The sequence below is a fragment of the Ceratotherium simum genome, chromosome 4, assembly GCF_057802395.1.
Source record: "Ceratotherium simum simum isolate JZ-2026a chromosome 4, ASM5780239v1, whole genome shotgun sequence".
In the NCBI taxonomy this organism is placed as follows: Eukaryota; Metazoa; Chordata; class Mammalia; order Perissodactyla; family Rhinocerotidae; genus Ceratotherium; species Ceratotherium simum.
In genome coordinates, this window is record NC_141903.1 from 20,442,410 (window position 1) to 20,455,186 (window position 12,777).

General features: G+C 42.9%; 1 protein-coding gene across 6 annotated transcripts in view; it reads right to left on the bottom strand.

Annotated features, from left to right (window-relative positions):
- The window catches only part of LOC147917209 (uncharacterized), a 272,280-nt gene extending 266,191 nt beyond the window's left edge, over window positions 1-6,089 (bottom strand). For 4 of the 6 annotated variants that reach the window (XR_015551920.1, XM_087429490.1, XM_087429491.1 and 1 more), the window contains exon 1: window positions 5,948-6,089. The gene's annotated coding sequence lies outside the window, so the exon portion shown is untranslated. Of the gene's footprint in view, window positions 1-4,100; window positions 4,259-5,947 lie in introns of those variants that run through there. The other 2 variants (XR_015551921.1, XM_087429487.1) reach the window with 2 other exon arrangements.
- Window positions 6,090-12,777: the final 6,688 nt, after the last annotated feature.

Sequence of the window (12,777 nt, forward strand, 5' to 3'; positions counted from 1 at the left end):
CTGTGATGGGACAGCTCCCCATTCCCAATCCTTCCTGCAAGTTTTTTTTTGTTCTCTGTACAATTAATTAGCTAATAATTTTTGCTTCTGATCCATTCCTCATTAAAAAGCTGAATCCCCGAGTTGGAGCTGTCAGAACAAAGGTGGGAGAATTTATGTCTTAATTTTGGTTCATTATGGCAGGAAGACTCTTGCTCCCATCACTTTCTCTCCTCAGCCCCTCCCCTCTGAGCTCTGATGGCTCTGTGACCCTAAACGCCTCTCACGCGGCAGCCGCCATGGAGGCTCTGTCTCTGCCCTTTATCTTCTGCCGCCTCATTAAGAGAAATGAACCTGAGTCTGAGAAAGACGACACAGGGGAAATAAAAATGTAATCCCTTGGTGCCACCTATAATGAATTGTTATGAAAACCATGAAAATATCTGTCTGCAGATATTGTTCTTTGATTTGAAGTCAGTGTTGTAAGCAGTAATTTTTGTCATTAAAGCTGTTAATCTGCTCAGCGCTCCTCATAAGTTTTTATGAAGAAAAACAGCCCTGCTGCCTCCCCACTCATTGCAGCGTACTTTGGAGGCCAACACACATGCAGAGCACCATGGAATAATTAGCTTTAATTATGGCTGATACTGCTGTCTGTTGCAAGTAGAGGGACTTCATGCTGCTAGGGCTGGGGATGGGCCTGCTCAGCCTTCGCAAGGCCAGAGGAGAGAGGCCCACAGCTTCGAGTCTGGGCTCTCAACCACAGCCGACCACAAACACCGTACACCACACTCCAGCCAGGGCAGATGCACTCTGGCCACCACATACTCATACCCAAGCGTGAACATGCACATTCACGTGCTCACACACACACACACCTCACAACATATACACACACACAACTCCATCTCTCTCATCCCCCAATCATCATGCCCAAGTTCAACCACCACAAACACCCATACCATTCATGATCCACATACACTTCTAATCACAACATATGTATACCAAGTCATGATAAGACATGCACGAACTAAGACAGGCACCACAAAAACTCAGCTTACCCGACCAGCTACAGCAGCATAAACATTCAACTATATCACATACATATCCCCATTCCCTCAGCTGCAACCCACACCACCACAATGTGGTGCCTGTGGGTTCACAGGCACCCATATGTGCCTTGATACATAAAGCCAACCCCAAACAGACACATACCCAACTATGAAACACACATCTGTGTGTTAGATCTAAGAGGCAGCCAGATCAATCACCCCTATTATGTGAAAAGCCTAGTAATAAGTTCTATAGGAACAAATGTTCTTGACCTCAAAGAACTCATTGTATGGTCAGAAATAAGCATCTAGACTGAAAACAACTGGCAATTCATTTACCATCTATTGATGCACTGAGCACTGACTATCTGTCAAGCACAGGGCTAGGCGCTATGGAGTCTTCAGAGGTAAATAAGACATGGTCTGTGCCTCAAGAAACTTGTGGTAGACACAGATTGCCTTTCAAGAAAGAATTTGTCCCACCTGCTGGGAGTGCTGTCTGCAGAGAGCCTTTAGCTGTCTGCTGCTCACACTACATCAACCACAGAGAGCCGCCTCGCCCAAGGTCACTCCCTGCCCAGAGCAGCCACATCTGATGACTGATCATTCTACAGGTAAAAAGGTCTGACCATTTGGTCAATCAATGCCAGACAACTCTGGCCAGCCACAGCTTCCCTCATCGCTGGAGGTTCTAGTAAGGTCTACATGTCAGGTCAATTTCTCCCTCTGCCCACTCCTTCTTCATTTTTCTCCCTTCCACAGATGTTGATCCAAAGGGCATTCCCTAATAAAAATCCTATGCCATTCAACTCTATCTCAGAGTCTACATCCCACAGAATGCAACCTGTGACAGAGCTAAATTCAACACTATAGATGCTATCTACCAAGTAAGAGTATCAGTGAGTAAGTGCTAAGGGGATTCTGGAAAGAGGGGAATTGAGTAGTAAGAGAAGGATTTTTGGAGAAGGTAAGATTGAAACTAGGTCTGGAATGATGGTTACCATTACATAGCTGAGGAAGCATAGAGCTTTTTAGAGAGAAATGACTTTGGCAAAGGCAAAAGAGCAAAAAGTACAAAGTGTGTTCTTACCTCAAGGAAATAGTGAGATGTAAGAATGAAACCAGACTGTGGACAGAGCTTGAATTGAAATTTTTAAAAAGGGTTGCACTTTATCCATTAGACAAATTGACTTCAACATTTGGCATTCCAGATTAACTACAAGGGATATGTAACCAAAAGTGCATCTAGCATGGTTATATTTATAGTCATAGAGGGACATCATAAATTCAGGAATATTTAAAAGGAGAGAGAGTAGGTTATGGTCATATTCAAAAAGACTGGCAACCACTGCTATAGCAAAGGCAATATTAGAGTTCTCTCACTGTGGTCCTCTAGGCCATCCATCCATTCAGTATTTATTGGGCACATACTGTGAGCAAGTCACATTCCAAATAAGTGCCCTCATGGAGTTTGCCCTCTAGTTGTGAAGACAGACATTAAACCAAGAAATAAACAAAAATATAGAAAGGACTTCATTTCAGTTGTGATAAAAATGTGAATATAGCGTGTAATACAAACAGACCAGGAGATTCAAACTGACCTAGATTGGGGCAGATTAGCAGTTAAAGAAGTTTTCCCTGAAAAATTAAAATTTTAAATGGTGGGACCATTTTAGTACTCAGTACTTAGTTGGGTCCTCAGAGTGCAAAAGTGAATAAGACCCGTCTGCTACTGAAAACATAGAAGGGGACAGAGATGCAAAACTGTAGGACTGAAGACAAATTTTGCCTATTTCACAACTTTTCCATAGGAAAGCACCTACATGGAAAAGGAAAAGTAGCTAATGCCATTTGCTTCATCATGATGACAGGGGCATTATGGATGGATTGCATATATGTGCTTGTGCAGTTTATTTATCCCTCCTCAAAGAATATATCCTGGGAAGTGATGGCTTGAGCTGGATTCCTAGTATCAAGTTGACCCAGGTTCATACTCTGCTTAAGTCCTGGGGTGATGCTGAGGTGAGGAGTCACTGGGATACTGCAACATCAGAAGCAGGAGCTGGAGTTCTGCTGCCACTTCTGGAGTCTAGCCACCTCCACCCCAACTGCAGCCAGTATGCCTCCTGTTACCAGGGACTTTGTATGGATAAAGCATTTGTCCCAAGCAGACTGAATTTAGAGACATTTGAAGTTCTCCCTTTGTTCCATTTCAACAGTATTCAAAAATATTTAGCTTTGTTACTGCTTTGAACTAACTTCCTAGGGAGCTTTAAAAGAAGAAAAAAGGCCTTTTATTTGACTCATCACTCCATTAAATAATAACATTTGGGTCTAGTTTGAGAGTTCAAAAAATTAGTATTCATTTTTCCAATGATTCATTTAATCAGCTCAGTTCAAGTTCCTGTAGTTGGCCTAACCCAGAAGAATCTATACAATGAGGCATCGTGGTTGCTTAGGATTCATCCAAACTTCCCAACTACTCTCCCCTAGGCCTGGATTTATGGGCTCAGGGGGAAATGGGAAGATGACCCCAGTATGAATAAATGAGAACAGTGGGTGAAGTCAAGATAGCGGCGTAGGCAGACTCTGAACTCACCTCCTCCCGTGGACACAGCCAATTTACAACTACTCGTGGAAAAATTAGCCCTGAGACAGAACTGAAAACTGGATAAGAGGAACTCCTGCAAAAACAGACAATCCTAACTGAGGTAGAAGAGGCAGAAACTCCCTTCTGGAGAGGAAAAACACCGCCTTCACAAGCCGCAGCGCCTCACGGCCACCAGGGAGCAGCCCAAAGGTCCGCAGCCGTCCCAGGAGGAGCGGGGCCCTGAGCCGGGGAGCGCCCCCGCTGTGGGCATTTTGTGGACCCAGCACAATCGAGATGAGTGGCAGAATATCTGACTGTGCCTGCTACTAAAACATTGGGGAGTACCCCCAGAAAAGCTGGTTCACAAAGAAACTAAAACCGGCTCTTAAAGGGCCCACGCGCAAACTCACACATTTCAGAAAGCAACCTAAAATCACCAGAAAGAAAGGTGCACAGTGCTTTGGTGAAAAGAGACTCACCTAATAGGCCCTGAGTGCATCTCGGTGAGAGGTGAGACCTCTCCAGGGACTGGGACATTGGCAACAGCCATTGTTGTGGCCTGGTGTGGGCGTGCTGACAGAGACACCATTGGAGTTCTCCCTGAGGCCTGCTAGCCCAGGGTCTGCCCCACCCGCTAGAGCACCGATTTAATCCAGCTCAGCCAGGGCAGGCAGCCCACCCTAGAGACTGGCGCCACCCAACAAAAAGCCCTCAGGCAACTTGTGGGCCTGCATAGATTGGTAACTGGATTCTCTGCAGCCTGGCAACTGAGCTGAATTCAGTGGGGCAGGGCGTGCACAAGGAGCTGGTGGAGAGTGTGGGGCGGTGGTGGAGTGTGTGGGGCTCCCGCCGTGGAGAGACTGGGTCCGCTTCGGGAGGTTGGGGCGTGCAGACGGGGCAGGACTGTGTTGACCATGTGTGTGGACCTGTGGGCGGCAGGGCTTATCAGCTGCAGAAGACTTGTGCTTCTTAAAGACCCACATAGGGGGTTTGCCCCACCTTCCAAAACCTGAAACAATTGGGTGCTCCCGTGCCTGAGGCCAGCCCCACCCAGCTGCAATCCCCAGAGAGCTGACAAAAGACCTAAAGGCTGGAGGCTTATAGCAATTGTAAGGCCCTGAGCCTAACAACCTGCCATGGTGGGGGCCTACTCACTTAAAAGAAATACTGCAACACAAATGTGGTATTAGAACTTGCAGCCAACTGTGCTGGGGTTCCCCACACCTCATAAAGAGACTGAAGGGCCCACAACAACTACAAGCAGCTGAGCATTACAACAGCTGGCCAGGAGCATAACTCGGCCTCCCTGGGCGCCTACAGGGAGAGCAAACAGGCCACAACAGAAGGACACACGTAACCCACATAGGGGTCACCCTGGAACATTGAGAACTGAGGGAAGCACACTGGAGGCCTCCTAAGCCATCACTTACATAAGATTGCCTATCCAAGAGCAGGAAACGTAGCTGGCCTACCTAATACATAGACACAAGTACAGGGAAAGAGGCAAAATGAGGAAGCAAAGGAATACATTCCAAGTAAGGGAACAGGACAAAATCCTAGAAAACGAAATAAGTGAAACAGAAATGAGCAACCTACCCGACAGAGAGTTCAAACAAAGAGTGTTAAGGATGCTTACTGATCTGGGGAGAAGAATAGATGAACTCAGTGAGAATGTCAACAAAGAAATGGAAGATAAAGAACCAATCAGAAATGAAGAATACAATACTGGAAATGAAAAATTCATTAGAGGAACTCAAAAGCAGAGTAGAGGATACAGAAGAACGGATCTGTGAGCTGGACAAAAGACTAGAAGAGAAGGAGAGGAGTCAAGATGGCGGCGTAGGCAGACTCTGAACTCACCTCCTCCCGTGGACACAGCCAATTTACAACTACCCGTGGAAAAATTACCCCTGAGACACAACTGAAAACTGGATAAGAGGAACTCCTGCAACAACGGACAATCCTAACTGAGGTGGAGGAGGCAGAGACTCCCTTCTGGAGAGGAAAAACGCCGCCTGCACAAGCCGCCAGCTTCACGGCCGCCGGGAGCAGCCCACAGGTACGCAGCCTCCCTGGAGGCGCGGGGCCCTGAGCCGGGAGCGCCGCCGCTGTGGGCATTTTGTGGACCCAGCACAATCGACACCAGTGGCAGAATATCTGACTTTGCCTGCTACTAAAGCATTGGGTAGCACCCCCAGAAAACCCGGTTCACAAAGAAACTAAAACTGGCTCTTAAAGGGCCCACGCACAAACGCACCCGTTCCAGAAAGCACCCTAAAATCACCAGAAAGAAAGGTGCACAGTGCTTCGGTGACAAGAGACTCACCTAATAGGCCCTGAGTGCATCTCCGTGAGGGGTGAGACCTCTCCAGGGACTGGGACATTGGCGGCGGCCATTGTTGTGGCCTGGTGTGAACGTGCTGACACAGACGCCATTGGAGTTCTCCCTGAGACCTGCTAGCCCAGGGTCTGCTCCACCCGCTAGAGCACCGATTTAATCCAGCTCAGCTGGGGCAGGCAGCCCACCCTAGAGACTGGCCCCACCCAACAACAAGCCCTCAGGCAACGTGTGGGCCTGCATAGATTGGTGACTGGATTCTCTACAGCCTGGCAACTGAGCTGACTTGAGCGGGGCAGGGTGTGCACAAGGAGCGGGTGGAGAGTGTGGGGTGGTGGCGGAGTGTGTGGGGCTCCCGCCGTGGAGAGACTGGGTCCGCTTGGGGAGGTCGGGGCGCTCACACGGGGCAGGACTGTGTTGACTGTGTGTGTGGACCTGTGGGCAACAGGGCTTGTCAGCTGCAGAAGACTTGTGCTTCTCAAAGACCCACATAGGAGGTTTGCCCCACCTTCCAAAGCCTGAAACAATTGGGTGCTCCTGTGCCTAAGGGCAGCCCCACCCAGCTGCAATCCTCAGAGAGCTGACAAGAGACCTAACAGGCTAGAGGTTTACAGCAATTGTAAGGCCCTGAGCCTAACAACCTGCCACACTGGGGGCCTACTCACTTAAAAGAAATACTGCAACACAGATGTGGTATTAGAACTTGCAGCCAACTGTGCTGGGGCTCCCCACACCTGATAAAGAGACCGAAGGGCCCACAACAACTACAAGCAGCTGAGCATTACAACAGCTGGCCAGGAGCATAACTCAGCCTCCCTGGGCGCCTATAGGGAGAGCTAACAGGCCACAATAGAAGGACACACGTAGCCCACATAGGGGCCACCCCTGGAACATTGAGAACTGAGGGAAGCACACTGGAAGCCTCCTAAGCCATCACTTACATAAGGTCACCTATCCAAGAGCAGGAGACGTAGCTGACCTACCTAATACATAGACACAAGCACAGGGAAAGAGGCAAAATGAGGAGGCAAAAGAATACATTCCAAGTAAGGGAACAGGACAAAACCCCAGAAAAGGAACTAAGTGAAACAGAAATGAGCAACCTACCCGACAGAGAGTTCAAACTAAGAGTGTTAAGGATGCTCACTGATCTGGGGAGAAGAATAGATGAACTCAGTGAGAATGTCAACAAAGAAATGGAAGATATAAAAAGAACCAATCAGAAATGAAGAATACAATACTGGAAATGAAAAATTCATTAGAGGGACTCAAAAGCAGAGTAGAGGATACAGAAGAACGGATCTGTGAGCTGGAAGAAAGACTAGAAGAAATTACCCAAGGTGAACAGGTAAAAGAGAAAAGAATTAAAAAGAGTGAGGACAGTCTAAGGGACCTCTGGGACAACATCAAGCGCACTAACATCCGTGTTATAGGTGTCCCAGAAGGAGAAGAGCGAGACAAGGGGGCAGAGAATCTATTTCAAGAAATAATAGACGAAAACTTCCCTAACCTAAGGAAGGAAACAGACATCCAGGTACAGGAGGCACAGAGAGCCCCAAACAAGATAAACCCAAAGAGGCCCACACCAAGACACATCATAATCAAAATGTCCAGAATTAAAGATAAAGAGAGAATCCTAAAAGCCGCAAGAGAATGTCAAGTTACATACAAAGGAAACCCCATAAGGCTATCAGCTGACTTCTCAGCAGAAACCTTACAGGCTAGAAGAGAATGGCACGATATATTTAAAGTGCTAAAAGGAAAAAACTTACAGCCAAGAATACTCTACCCAGCAAGGTTATCATTCAAAATGGAAGGAGAGATCAAAATGTTCCCAGATAAGCAAAAATTAAAGGAGTTTGTCACCAAGAAACCAGTGTTACAAGAAATGTTAAAGGGACTGATTTAAGGGGAAAAGAGAAGACCACAAATAGGAAAAATTATCTATTTCCATGATAAGAGGGTAATGTGGATACAAATGCACAAAAAAGAGGTTAGATATGATATCAAAAACATAAAACAAGGGAGGAGGGGAGTTAAAGAGTAGAGCTTTCAGACAGAAGTCAAACTAAAGAGACCATCAATTCTGTATAGAATAAAAAAGGAACAGAGAAGGACTACTAAAACACTGAGGAAAAAAAAAAGTTAAAAAATGGCAGTAAGTACATACTTATCAATAGCTACTTTAAACGTCAATGGACTAAAGGCTCCAATTAAAAGGAATAGGGTGGCTGATTGGATAAAAAAACAAGACCCATATTTATGTTGCATACAAGAGACACACTTCAGACCTAAAGACACTCACAAACTGAAAGTGAAGGGATGGAAAAAGATACTCCATACAAATGGCAATGAAAAGAAAGCTGAGGTAGCAGTACTCATATCAGACAAAATAGACTTTAAAACAAAAACTGTAAAAAGAGACAAAGAAGGGCATTACATAATGATCAAGGGAACAATCCAACAAGAGGATATAACACTTGTAAATATCTATGCACCCAATGTAGGTGCACCTAAATATATAAAGCAATTATTAACAGACATAAAAACAGAAATAGTAACACAATAATAGTAGGGGACTTTAACACTCCACTTACACCAACAGATAGATGATCCAAACAGAAGATCAATAAGGAAACGTTGGCCTTAAATGACACACTACAACAGATGGACCTAGTAGATGTATACAGAGCATTCCATCCAAAAACCGAAGAATACACGTTCTTTTCAAAGGCACATGGAACATTCTCCAGGATTGATCACATATTAGGCCACAAAACAAGTCTCCATAAATTTAAGAAGACTGAAATAATACCAAGCATCTTTTTTGACCACAACGGTATGAAACTAGAAATCAACTATAGGAAGAAAATCAGAAAACCCACAAATACATGGAGATTAAACAAAATGCTACTGAACAACGACCGGGTCAATGAAGAAATCAAAGAAGAAATCAAAAAATACCTGGAGACAAATGAAAATGAAAATACGACATGCCAGAATTTATGGGATACAGCAAAAGCGGTTCTAAGAGGGAAGTTTATAGCAATACAGGCCTATCTCAACAAACAAGAAAAATCTCAAATAAACAATCTAACAATGCACCTAAAGGAACTGGAAAAAGAAGAACAAACAAAGCCCCAAATCAGTAGAAGAAGGGAAATAATAAAAATCAGAGCAGAAATAAATGAAATAGAGACCATAAATGAAATAGAGACCAAAAAAAGAATAGAAAAAATTAATAAAACCAAGAGCTGGTTCTTTGAAAAGATAAACAAAATTGACAAACCTTTAGCTAGACTCACCAAGAAAGAAAGAAAGAAGGTACAAATAAGTAAAATCAGAAATTACAGAGGAGAAATTACAACAGACACCTCAGGAATATAAAAGATTATAAGAGACTACTATGAAAAGCTATATGCCAACCAATTCGACAATCTGGAAGAAATGGATAAATTCTTAGAATCATACAACCTTCCAAAACTGGATCAAGAAGAAGTAGAGAATTTGAATAGACCAATCACCAGTAAGGAGATCGAAACAGTAATCACAAACCTGCCCAAAAATAAAAGTCCTGTACCAGATGGCTTCCCTGGTGAATTCTACCAAACATTCAAAGAAGACTTAATACCTATGCTTCTCAAACTCTTCCAAAAAATTGAGGAGGGGGGGAAGCTCCCTAACTCATTCTATGAAGCCGACATTACCCTGATACCAAAACCATACAAAGACAACACAAAAAAAGAAAATTACAAGCCAATATCACTGATGAACATCGATGCAAAAATCCTCAACAAAATACTAGCAAATCGCATACAACAATACATTAAAAAGATTATACACCATGATCAAGTGGGATTTATTCCAGGGATGCAGGGATGGTTTAACATTCGCAAATCAATCAACGTAATACACCACATTAATAAAATGAAGAATAAAAATCACATGATCATCTCAATAGATGCAGAGAAAGCACTTGACAAGATACAGCATCCATTTATGATAAAAACTCTGAATAAAATGGGTATAGAAGGAAAGTACCTCAACATAATAAAGACCATATATGAGAAACCCACAGCTAATATCATCCTCAATGGTGAAAAACGGAAAGCTATCCCTCTAAGAACAGGAATCAGACAAGGATGCCCACTGTCACCACTCCTATTTAACATAGTACTGGAAGTCCTAGCCAGAGCAATCAGGCAAGAGAAAGAAATAAAAGGGATCCAAATTGGAAAGAAAGAAGTGAAACTGTCACTATTTGCAGATGACATGATTTTATATATAGAAAACCCTAAAGAATCCACCAGAAAACTTTTAGAAATAATAAATGAATATGGTAAAGTTGCAGGATACAAAATCAACATACAAAAATCAGTTGCATATCTATACACTAACAACAAAGCAGCAGAAAGAGAAATTAAGAATACCATCCCATTTACAATTGCAACAAAAAGAATATACCTAGGAATAAACTTAACCAAAGAGGTGAAAGAGCTGTACACAGAAAACTATAAAACATTGCTGAAAGAAATTGAAGAAGACACAAAGAAATGGAAAGATATTCCGTGCTCTTGGATTGGAAGAATTAACATAGTTAAGATGTCCATACTTCCTAAAGCAATCTATAGATTCAATGCAATCCCTATCAAAGTTCCAACAACATTTTTCACAGAAATAGAACAAAGAATCCTAAAATTTATATGGAACAACAAAAGACCCCGAATAGCTAAAGGAATCCTGAGAAAAAAGAACAAAGCTGGAGGTATCACACTCCCTGATTTCAAAATATACTACAAAGCTATAGTAACCAAAACAGCATGGTACTGGCACAAAAACAGACACACAGATCAATGGAATAGAATCGAAAGCCCAGAAATAAACCCACACATCTATGGACAGCTAATCTTTGACAAAGGAGCCAAGAACACACAATGGAGAAAAGAAAGTCTCTTCAACAAATGGTGTTGGGAAAACTGGATAGCCATATGCAAAAAAATGAAAGTAGACCCTTACCTTACACCATACACAAAAATTAACTCCAAATGGATTAAAGACTTGAATATAAGACCTGAAACTATGAAACTGCTAGAAGAAAACATAGGCAGCACGCTCTTCGACATCGGTCTTAGCAACATATTTTCAAGCACCACGTCTGACCGGGCAAGAGAAACAATAGAAAAAATAAACAAATGGGACTACATCAAACTAAAAAGCTTCTGCACAGCAAAGGAAACCATCAACAAAACGAAAAGACAACCTAACAATTGGGAGAAGATATCTGTAAACCATACATCTGAGAAGGGCTTAATCTCCAAAATATATAAAGAACTCATGCATCTCAACAACAAAAAAACTACCAACCCAATTAAAAAGTGGGCAAAAGACCTGAACAGACATTTCTCCAAAGAAGATATACAGATGGCCAACAGACACATGAAAAGATGTTCAAAATCAGTAACTATCAGGGAAATGCAAATCAAAACTACAATGAGATATCACCTCACGCCCGTCAGAATGGCTATAATTAACAAGACAGGAAACAACATGTGTTGGAAAGGATGTGGAGAGAAGGCAACTCCCATACACTGCTGGTGGGAGTGCAAACTGGTGCAGCCACTATGGAAAACTGTATGGAGATTCCTCAAAAAATCAAGGATAGAACTACCATATGATCCAGCTATTCCACTGCTGGGTATTTATTCAAAGAAATTGAAAACACCAATGCATAAAGATACATGCACCCCTGTGTTCATTGCAGCGTTATTCACAATAGCCAAGACTTGGAAGCAACCAAAGTGCCCATCAAGGGACGAATGGATAAAGAAGATGTGCTATATATACACAATGGAATACTACTCGGCCATAAGAAACGATGAAATCCAGCCATGTGTGAAACATGGATGGACATTGAGGGTATTACGCAAAGTGAAATAAGTCAGAGGGAGAAGGTCAAATACCTTGTGACTTCCTTCATTAAGTAGTAGATAATAACAACAGTAAACAAACACATAGAGACAGAGATTGGATTGGTGATTACCAGAGGGGAAGGGGGGAGGGAGGAGGGCGAAAGGGATAATTCGGCACGTGTGTGTGGTGATGGGTTGTAATTAGTATTTGGGTGGTGAACATGATGTAATCTATACAGAAATAGAAGGATAATGATGTACACCTGAAATTTATACAATGTTATAAACCAACGTTACTGCAATAAACAAGCAAAATAAATAAATAAATAAATACATTTGAGTTTATAATGGAAAAAAACAAAAAGAAAGATGAAGTCTGAACTAAATTAATGGATATATATTTTTTTATTGATGTTTTAATGGTTTTTAACATTGTGAAATTTTGGGTTGTGCATTTTTGTTTGTCCATCACCATATATATGACTTCCTTCACCCCTTGTGCCCACCCCCCACCCCCCACCCCCACTGCCCCTGGTAACCACAGTACAGTTTTCTCTGTCCATGTGTTGGTTTATATTCCACATATGAGTGAGATAATACAGTGTTTATCTTTCTCTTTCTGGCTTATTTCACTTAACATAATACGCTCCAGGCCCATCCATGTTGTTGCAAATGGGATGATTTTGTCTTTTTTTATGACTGAGTAGTATTCCATTGTATATATATACCACATTTTCTTAATCCAATCGTCAGTCAAGGGACACTTAGGTTGCTTCCACTTCTTGGCTATGGTGAATAATGCTGCAATGAACATAGGGGTGCATAAGCCTCTTTGGATTGTTGATTTGAGGTTCATTGGATAGATTCCCAGTAGTGGGATGGCTGGGTCATAGGGTAACGGATATATTT